The sequence below is a fragment of the Panthera leo genome, chromosome B4, assembly GCF_018350215.1.
Source record: "Panthera leo isolate Ple1 chromosome B4, P.leo_Ple1_pat1.1, whole genome shotgun sequence".
Taxonomy (NCBI): domain Eukaryota; kingdom Metazoa; phylum Chordata; class Mammalia; order Carnivora; family Felidae; genus Panthera; species Panthera leo.
Window position 1 is genome coordinate 69,151,705 of NC_056685.1, and position 10,830 is coordinate 69,162,534.

A 10,830-nucleotide genomic window follows, 5' to 3' on the forward strand; every position below is an offset into this window, starting at 1 on the left:
GAGTTTTTATTTTAAGTTCAGTAGGATTCCATTCTTTTATAGCAACAATCTCTGTTGCACTATAATTTTGGTAGTAATCATGCTAGATAGGGGTAAAGTGTCATTTAGATATGAGGTGAGGATTAAAATTTGGGAATAATCGTGCAGATCTACACTATAAAAATGCTAAAACAATTTTAAAATCTAGAGAAACTTAAAAAATACATGCTTGATGATTCTAGTTATAAGACAAACTATAAGCAAGAGAAATCTGAAAATTGGTTTATTCTGGGGATAAAAGGAAACTTTTAGAAAGGGGCACAATGGAACTTTCTGGAATAACAGAAAACATTGATATCTTTATAGGAATGTAGGATACACAGGTACATGTATTTGCCAAGCTCAGCAAACTGGGCTCCTTTTTCATTGTATAAAGTTTTTATCTTCAAAAAAGACTATATGTAAGTATTGAATGCTAGTGCATATGTTTGCTTTTGGCAGTAGTGTGGTTTAACAATTCTTAAACTAGTTTCTGTGTAGTCTGAGTAAATGAGTAAATATTTTGGGATCATGGGAGCCAGAGACTTCATGGGTGGAGAAGAGAATTATAAATACAGAAAGGGGAAGTATATTATAAAAAATTCTGTGTGTCAAGTTGGAATTCGAGGTAACAGAAGTAACTCATGGTTTTTAATATATAGATGGATAGATAGAAGAGAAACAAGTGTAGAGATGGGAATGTGTGTGTGTGTGTGTGTGTGTGTGTGTGTGTGTGTCCTAGCTCTGTACACTGACAGTTGTTTACACTAGAGGTAAATAACACTCTGGCATCAATGACTGCCAGATCTTGGTTTCTATATAGCATTCTCCACTAAAAAGAACCAAAGCTCTAGGGAAAATATTGATTCCACTTTTGCAACAGGGGAAGTACAAGATGAGCTTTGAGCATCTCATGCCAGAAAGTAAAGAAGTGCTCAAAGAATGATGAGTACATGCCAAAGGATACAGGAGCCAGATTAAGATGTATCCAGTTGTCCCAAATGTGGGACAATTTAAGCATCACAATAAACAATGAAAGTGATGCACCAGGTACAATGTGCTTAGTAAGACATATCATTTATGTGTTTTTCCTGCCAAAAATGTGTAATTCAAATTTTATCATGAAGAAATATCAGACAAGCCAAACTGAGGAATAAATATTCTACAAAATAACTGGTCTATACTATTCAAAAATTCAAAGTCAAGAAACACAAAATAAAGATTGAAGAATTGCTCCAGATTAAAGGTGAGTAAAGAGACATGATAGCTGAAAGCAGTGGGTGATTCTGGACTGGTCTTGGAGAACTGCCAATATTTGAATATGGATTGTGTATTAAATTATTAGATGGTATCAATATTATAATTCTTGAGTTTGATAATTACACTATGGTTATATCAGAAGTTTCCTTATTCATTGAGAACACCCATTATAGTATACAGTACTGAAGGAGAACAATGTATCTGATGTCTTCAACTTACTGTGAAGCAGTTCAGAAAAACAAATTGTATATATATTTCACACACATACTTATACACATGAACAAAATGATAAAGCAAATGAAACGAAATACATACAGAATTGGTGAGTCCAGATAAAGCATATAAGAAATTTCTTTGTACTATTCCTTATAAATTTTCTTGAATTATAACAAAATTTAAAAGTTTTTTTTTATTTTAAAAAATTTTTTTTCATGTTTATTTAATTTTGAGAGAAACAGAGCATGAGCAGGGGAAGGGCAAAGAGAGAGAGGGAGACACAGAATCTGAAGCAGGCGGCAGGCTCTGAGCTGTCAGCACAGAGCCCAATGTGGGGCTTGAACTCATGAGCTGTGAGATCATGACCTAAGCCAAGTCAGATACTTAGCCGGCTGAGTCACCCAGGTGCCCCTAAAAATTTTTTTTTTAAGAAAAGGAAAACTTAAGTCTGTAACAAGACCTTCCATTCTGAGCTATGCCATTAGGATTGTGTAATTGATAACACCCCGAATCTCTAACTTGAATCCACAGAGTGCCAATGTAGAAGACTATATATTTTTATTTTAACTGAAAGTCATATATATACAAACTTAATAAGAAAAAAATATTTCTCGGGGCACCTGGGTGGCTCAGTTGGTTAAGCGTTCAACTTCGGCCCAGGTCATGGTTTCACGGTTCGTGAGTTCGAGCCCTGTGTCAAGCTCTGTGCTGACAGCTCGGAGCCTGGAGCCTGCTTAGGATTCTGTGTCTCCCTTTCTCTCTGCCCCTCCCCTGCTTATGCTCACACTCTATCTCTGCCAAAAATAAATACATTTTAAAATAAAAAAAGAAAAAAGAAAAAATATTTCTCTCAGACCCTCAGTCAAAAGCCTTCATGGAAGGAGCAGAGGAGCTGTGGTTAGTTGAAGCCCTGCCACATGGGAGGCAACAGGATAGCAGCCCATGCTTGTGGAGGTTGTAGACCTAGGTTTGAAACCCACCTCAGCAGTTCACTAACTACATAACATTAACAAGTCACTTGACCTCTCTGACTTCTCATTTATAAAATGGAAGTAGAGCATCTATCTAGCAGAAATGAGTGAAGAATAAAAATAATACATATAAACAGCATAAAGTAGGCACATTTATCCAAGTGTTACCCGTATTGTAGGCGAGGCATTTCAGATGAGATCGGGTACATTCACGGTGGTATGGTGGTAGACAGTATGCCAGGCATTTTGATGCTTTATCATATTTAATCCTCACAAACACACTAATAAAGTATCATTGCCTTCATTTCCACATTTTATTTACTTACTTGCTCTCTTATTTATTAATTTTAGACAGAGAGTGAGCGGGGGAGGGGCAGAGGGAGAAGGAGAAAAAGAATCTTAAGCAGGTTCCACTCTCAGTGCAGAACCCTACGTGCGGCTTGATCCCATGACCCTGGGATCACGACCTGAGCCCAAACCAACAGTCAGAACCTCAACCGACTGAGTCACTCAGGTGCTCCCATTTTTACATTTTACAAGGCAGACTCATGACAGTTAAATATGTTATACAATTTACAAGGACACCACTCTAGATTCAGCCCCTGCAGTGATGGATCCCGATACCCCTGCTCAGTTTACTAGGCTAAACTATCCACCAAAATGCACAACATGTATATGTAACCGGTGTGTGGCAGGAAAAGGGAAGACAGTGACAAGGTGGCTTCTGCACCAAACTAAAGTTAAAATGACCCTGCAGCTAATGGGCTAAAGAACACCTATTGATCTTAACCTGCATTTTGAAGACTTCATTTACTTCTTAATAGATGATAGAATAACTTGAAATGACATTTTCACTATTACCTCAAACTATAATGCCAAAGGGCCGCTAGTGACATGTTAATTATTACACTCTTATAGTTCTGCATCTTTTTCCCTCTGTTTATACTTAAGAAAGTGCTGGTATCATTACCAGAGTTGCTATTAATACAGGAATGTCAATGATGGCTTAGAAATCTCTGTTATCAAGTTAGTCATACTTCGCTTTTAACAATTACATAGGCTGAAGTTTTGGCCTTAAAAAGCCATTGACCAAGAATTACAAAGTACATTTCAATTCACGTATTTCAGTAAAATGTTAATACGATCGTTTTGAAGATGTGAGAACTCAGACAGTAATTCTAAGCAACTCTGAAAACCTCATGCCTACAGTTCCTTGAGATTCATTTCTGAAAATCATTAGCCAGGCTAGTGTAAACTGTCTTAATTGCCATGGTAGTAGATGAAGGAGAGCAAGACTTCTAACAAAAATGGGTCACAAACTATCTAGGCTTGTTTTAATCAGTTATGCAAATTGGCTCCAGACCCACAAACTCAGCCCATGGAGAAAAAGAAATCAGACTCACTGGAAAGGTACATGGTTCTATGCAGAAACATTTATAATTAAAGTTTATTTAAAAAGCACACAGGGGTGCTTGGGTGATTCAGTCGGTTAAGCATCCAGCTCCGGATTTTGGCTCAGGTCCTGATCTCATGGTTTGTGAGTTCAAGCCCCATATCAGGCTGCTCTGCACTCATGGTGCAGAGCCTTCTTGGGATTCTCTCTCTCTCCCTCTCTCTGCCCCTCTCCCCCTCAAATAAATAAACTTTAAAAAATAAAAATAAAAAGCACATTGATCAGTGCATTCCAACCCTTAGGTGCACACAATAAACACCAAATAAAATGTGTGAGAAGGGAGGAAGGAAGGAAGGAAGGAAGGAAGGAAGGAAGGAAGGAAGGAAAAAATTTTTTTCTTTTTTTTTTAATGTGTATTTATTTTCAAGAAAGAGAGAGCACGGGTGCATGAGTGGAGGAGGGGCAGAGAGAGAAGGAGACACAGAATCCGAAGCAGGCTCCAGACTCTGAGCTGTCAGCACAGAACCTGACACAGGGCTCAAACTCATGAACTGCAAGGTCATGACCTGAGCCGAAGCAGGACCTTCACCGACTGAGCCACCCAGGTGCCCCAAGACAGTTTTTTTCTAACGCAGCCAATGCATTACTTCTAACCCTAGGAAGACTAAAAAGAAATGGTGGGAATTTTCTAACTCTAATGTTGAAGGGTATAATCATTTTTAATTTATCTGCAGTCCTGACATGCAACATAGATTAAATTTGCTACCAAATTTTAATCATGACTCTCTCCCAAAAAAATCACTAAAGATTACAAAGCATGGTATGACCTTGCCTATTCTCATAAAGCAGTTACACAAACCTAGTGAGTTCAACCAAAAGAATGGAGGAAATAATATCTGCCTTACCCACAGCCATGTGGCTACTATGATGAGAAAATGACCTTTACACACATGCACACACACACACACACACACACACACACACACACTTGTTTGAAGACACTGGTTAATCAAAAAACACAGGTCATATGAGTTGTAACACTCAGAGAGGTTGCTAGTGGCCTGGCCTGGAACTCTTGCACTATACAGCTTTAAGGTGGTATGTATTATTATTATTGTTGTTGTTGCCATTGTTATTATTATCACATATTATTCAAAAAATCCACATCCACATCGGGAGGGAACTGACTGCAGTTCATCAAAGTGCACAGAGCACAAAGCTCTTTTGATAAGTAACTTTCTTGAACAGCAAAGTCCTTTGCATGCGTATGAATTGCTCAGTAAATGTTTGATAAATAGACCCAAAATGAAACAGTCCCTAACTATACTTGAGCTTTCCTCAAACATCTCACCCTGAGGCAGCATGATAAGAATAATAAAAATAGCAACAAGCACTACTTATTAACACTATGTAAGAGGCAAAACATGCCAGTCACTTTACGTTCATTGCCTCATTTGGAAAGTACTGCCATTACTCCCATTCCACATACAAAAGAACTAAGGCTCAGATACATAGTCATCTTCTCAAAGGCAAGCGACAAATGGCAAGTAATGGAAATGAGCCTCCAACCAGCACCTCTGACTGTGCTCTTAACCACAGACAAGGCTATAATATCTGCATCTCTCCTTCATGTTGGAGAAAGAAATATGGCCCCAAAGAGGCTAATAAAAGAAGAGTTAAAAGGATGGCAAGTAGTTCAGGGTCCGCTTGCATTTGAAAAGCCCAGGACATTAAGTCTGCCTGTGTAAGTGGGGATTCTATAGGACAGGCAAATCCACGAGTCCCATTAAATGTTCACTCAGAGAAAAGTCCAAAGTTTGTGGCCCTCATTGATGGTACATTTATGATGGTTTTGAAGTTTAGACTTACACAGCTCACTCGGATTTACTAGGTTTCTGCTTTTTGCCTATTGCTAATGAAGCAAGGTCTTTCCCATTCCACTCAGGAGAGAGAAACACCAGCCAAAGAGAGCTTCTGGCAGCATGCCTTTGAAAACTAACAGACTTCGAAGCTGGGCTTTTAATGTCTGGTTAGAGAAGCCCCAGAATATCTCCCTCACCCACATCCATTGGAGTCTTCTCTGGAAGAGGCTTCATCACTGCCAGACAGAATGCCAGAGCCCTGCTGGTTCCAGCTGAGTTCCATACTTGGCCTATAGTCATTGGATCCATGGCACCTGCCAGCGCTTCCCTATCCAATTGTATTCCCAGCCTGGCTGCCTGGCCAGCCCAAGCCTGTTGCTGCCCCAGCCAGGGGCTGGCAGGATTTGCTCCCTCATTATGCATATTCACTACCAAATCTTCAATCTCATGCTCTGTCCACTGGCTCACTTTCCTCAGCCTTCAAATATTGCAAAACCATGATATTTATTGCCCACACCAGGATACTTTCAAGAGTGAAAGAGGATATTAATGCTATGCTGGGACAACAGATTTAAATCTGCAAAGCTACATCTGGTCATCCCATCAAACACCCACAGGACTTTCTATCCATAAAACAACTACAATTCAGACTGATGCCTTTCCTAAAAACTCATCCAATTTCTCCTCCTTTCTTCTCTGCCAAAATTCTAGAACTTGTTATCTACAAATGTGGCCTCCATGTAGTCTCCACCCACCTTTTCTCTGATCTGTATTCACTTAATCTGCATCTACCATTCAACTGAGCTTTCTACGTACAAATTCGTATCTCCCTTTTTCAGTCTTCATTCTCCCAGAACTCTGCTCTATCCTTCTATGCCCCAGATATTAGCTTCCTGAAGATTGCCTCATCTGTTCTTTGATATTTCCCTATTGTAAATGATAGATAGCTTCAGACATTTGAAGAACCTACCTTTCCTGAGTTAAATCTCAGTTATCCCTCATTTAGCATAATTATGAAATGCTCTCACCCTGCTGCTTCTTCTGGTTGAGTTCTAGTTTATCAATATTCCCCTGGAAATGTTTCATCTGGGAAGGCGCACACGCTGAGCAGCACTGAGATGGTCAAGGCTGTTTCTCCCCACTCAGCGTCTCTCTACTAGGCCAGCCGCATCTTGTGTTAGCTTTGTCAGCAGCCTCTTCACTCTGCTTGCTGCTATCCTGGGGATAGTCAACAAAATCTCCTGGCTCCTCATTTATGAATTCTATCAAGTTGCTTTCTTCCACCTCGACCTTGTGCGGTCAAAATTTTTTTTGTCAACCCAAATATAGGATTTTACATTTATCCCTGTTACATTTCAACATCTTAATTTCAATCCTATTTCACAGCCTGTCAAGACCCTTTTGAGTTTTAATGCTATCATCTATCATGTTAACCCTTCTTTCTATTGAGTTGTCTACAGATTTGATAAGCGTCCATTATATTAGTTTTTTTCTTTTCTATGTCAATTGTTGCTTGGAGACATCTGATTTTTCAAACCTAAGTGTTAAAAAACCTATTCACTGCCTCTCAGCTGCTTTGGGTGACACAGTGTGTCAGCAGGAGTCCTTATCTCCCCTGTCTAGGGTTATTAGTCCTGTCATCTGGAACAATGGTTCTCAAATTTTGGTGGGACGTCAGCATTACCTGTCACATCTGTTAAAATGCATATTCCCAGGTTTGAGCGCCTGGGTAGCTCAGTTGGTTAAGCGTCCAACTTCAGCTCAGGTCATGGTTTTGCAGTTCATGAGTTTGAGCCCCACGTCGGGCTCTGTGCTGACAGCTCAGAGCCTGGATCCTGCTTCAGATTCTGTGACTCCTTCTCTCTCTGTCCCTCTCTGTTCATGCTCTCTCTCTCTCTCTCTCTCTCTCAAAAATAAATAAACGTTAAAAAAAAAAATTTAATGCATATTCCCAGGCTCAACCTTCAGCATTTCCAATTCCGAATCTCCAAAAATAAGTGCCTTTAACAAGCACTCCAAATGACTAATGAATAATCTGTACATAATATTTAAACACTTCTTTAGAACCAAAAATGTCTGCTTTGCTGAATCTGTGGGCAGAGGTGGGATGTAGGGAGGGAGACAGTGATAGAAATGAGTTATATTTTTTACCTGTCCTGTCAGTTCTCAAATGTCTTTTAAGAGAATTGAACATAAGGTTATTCTGCCAACATTCAGTTACTTTATTCACATTTTCTAGGTAAATTCACATTTAGGTACCTAATAACTCATTAAAGGACCAAATATTCAATTTGAAATTACTTAATAAATATATTTAAATAGCTTCTTTATGGTCATAGATTTAAATAGATTATTTTTGCTCTTAATATATATATTGTTGGCCTGAGATTTATAAAATAACCCTTCCAATCACATATTTATGCAATGTTATTTCTATAATTGTTGTTAAAATGAATTTCAAATATTTCTGTGCTTTATTTTTAACTTTTCTTATTTTAAGTTTCATTTCTTATTTTTTTTTAATTTTTTTTTTAATGTTTACTTGTTTTTGAGAGAGAGACAAAGCTCGAACAGGGGAGGGCAGAGAAAGAGGGAGACACAGAATCTGAAGCAGGCTCCAGTCTCTGAGCTGTCAGCACAGAGCCCGACTGGGGGCTCAAACCCATGAACCATGAGATCATGACCTGAGCTGAAGTCAGATGCTCAACCCAACGAGCCACCCAGGCACCCCTCTTATTTATTTTTTACTCAGTATTATTTTATTTGTTTTTAAACTCATGAGTTTAATTGCCATGTAGGCTTTTTAAATTTAGGTCTTTAAAAGTACCTTTTTTAAAAGATGCATCACTAATGATAGTTACCATATCTTAATTTTTTTTAATTTTTTAACTTTAAGACTATCTCACCTTCTCTAAGTTCTTTCTTTTGTTTAACCATCACTGCTCTCAGCTCTGCTTTTCTATCTTTTTTATTTTTTTTTAATGTTTATTTAGTTTTGAGAGAGAAAAAGACAGCATGAACAGGGCAGGGACAGAGAGAGAGGGAGACACAGAATCCAAAGCAGACTCCAGGCTCTGAGCTGTCAGCACAGAGTCCAACGCAGGGCCCAAACTCATGAACCACCAGATCATGACTTGACCTGAAGTTGAATGGTTAAACAACTGAGCCACCCAGGTGCTCCTATTTTATTTTTTTAAGTAGGTCCTACGCCCAAAGTGAGGTTCAAATTCATGACCCCAAGATCAAAAGTCACATGCTCTACTGACAGAGCCAGCCAGGCACCCCTCCTTTTCTAACTTTTTAGTCTCTTGCTTTCACAGTGCCTGACAAAAAAAAGTGGGTCATAGGAATTCTCAGAATGAAAAGAATCCAGTTACAACCAGGAAAGTATCAAAGCTGCCCAGACACCTTTGTATCTGTTCCTCTGGCTTCTCCTGATTCCTCATTCTAAAGACTGAAGAGATTCACAAATAATCCTGTAATATAGACTTTCAAACAGTCTACCTAGAACATTGTAAGTCATTTCTCATTTGCTCCTAATTTTGGAGAAAGCCTGTTATGTTATAACAGGTACTAGTATGAGGATGTGCATGTTCCAAATTGGTTCTGTTTTGTTTTGTTTTGTTTTGTTTTGTTTTGTTTTGTTTTTCTTGACCTAAACTTTGCTGTAACTACCCTCATGGGCAGTCATGTCATAGAATAAAATAATCTATTGGCACTTATTGATATATTAGGCCCACATGAGAGAGAGAGAGAGAGAGAGAGAGAGAGAAGTGACAGTAATTGCCATGCATTGAGTATCTACTACATGGTGCACTCTGTGATAAGTTCTTTATGTAGGCATGTGATCCAATGGAGCTTCACAAAAATTCCATAATGAAGATATTATTGTCCTTATTTTACAGATAAAGAGCTGAAACCTCCCTGCTCCTTCTGCTACTCCACACAGTCAAGAGGAGATCGCTATGGAGAGCTAAAAATGTTACCAGTAGAGGACAGTGATGCTGGAGGACTCCTTGTCCTAGCTGCTGGGATTACTACTGCCTGACAGGCTTCACCTTGGGATCTCTCTGAGATCTTCCCTCAGCTGAAGAGAGCCCTCACCCAAGGTCATACCTCTTCCCAGGGAAGTACACATTCCACAACTCCTTTAAGGGGGCAGGAGTGGAAGGTCAGCCTTCCTGCCCAAACCCGGGACAACTCTGAAGAGCCATCCCAGTTCAAGAGCTCCCCTGGGAGCTGCAAGGCAACCCAGCTTCTCTGTCTGTCTGTCCTGCTTCCTCCCCTCCCCTGAAATGTAGGGATCCTGAGAGCACTCCCTACTAAACTTCCTGCATACTAATTACTTGACCTACAACATTAGTTTTGTGATGAAACACAGCAATTTTTATTCATGATTCCTCTTTAACAAAAAAGTATCAAAGGCAGTTTCATGAATATGTAAATACAAGTTAACATATTAGAGGTGGCAAAGAAAGAATAAAGAAATAAAAAATAAAGAAGCCAAGGGAAAGGACATAAAATGGAGTCAGGCATGTGGCTAATACAAAAATGAACCCCTTAGCTGGGCTATAAATTTGGCTCCCATTTTTCCAGTGCAAAAAAAAGTAAACTCATTGATTCTATAATTCACAGTCACCTCAAGATGTTTGGTTAAATACACAGTTGCTCAGGAAAAACCAAGACCAAAGTTCTCTTTGAAATACCTCCAGAGCATTCATATAAAGATGTTCACATCCTTACATTTGACAAATAGGTGAATTTCATGGAGATGTGTTTGATTGACTGGTAGGGTGACCAACTGTCCAGGTCTGTCTGGAGCTAAAACATTTGCTGGGATATGGGATTTTCAGTTCTGAAACCAAGACTGTCTGGGGAAAACTGGAACAGTTGGTCACCCTCATGATACTACAACTCCCACAGCAAGTCAATAAAAAGCAAATCTGCAAGGGGCGATATAAACCAGTCCAGCTACACGGGTTTACGCTGCCCTGACTCAAGTAAGGGGTATGTGTAGGTCATCTGGAAGAATGTTTACACTGCATAGACTTCACACAACCCCTGGTGAATATTGTTGATCTCTGCTGAGCTCTGGAGAGGTGAGGCATGC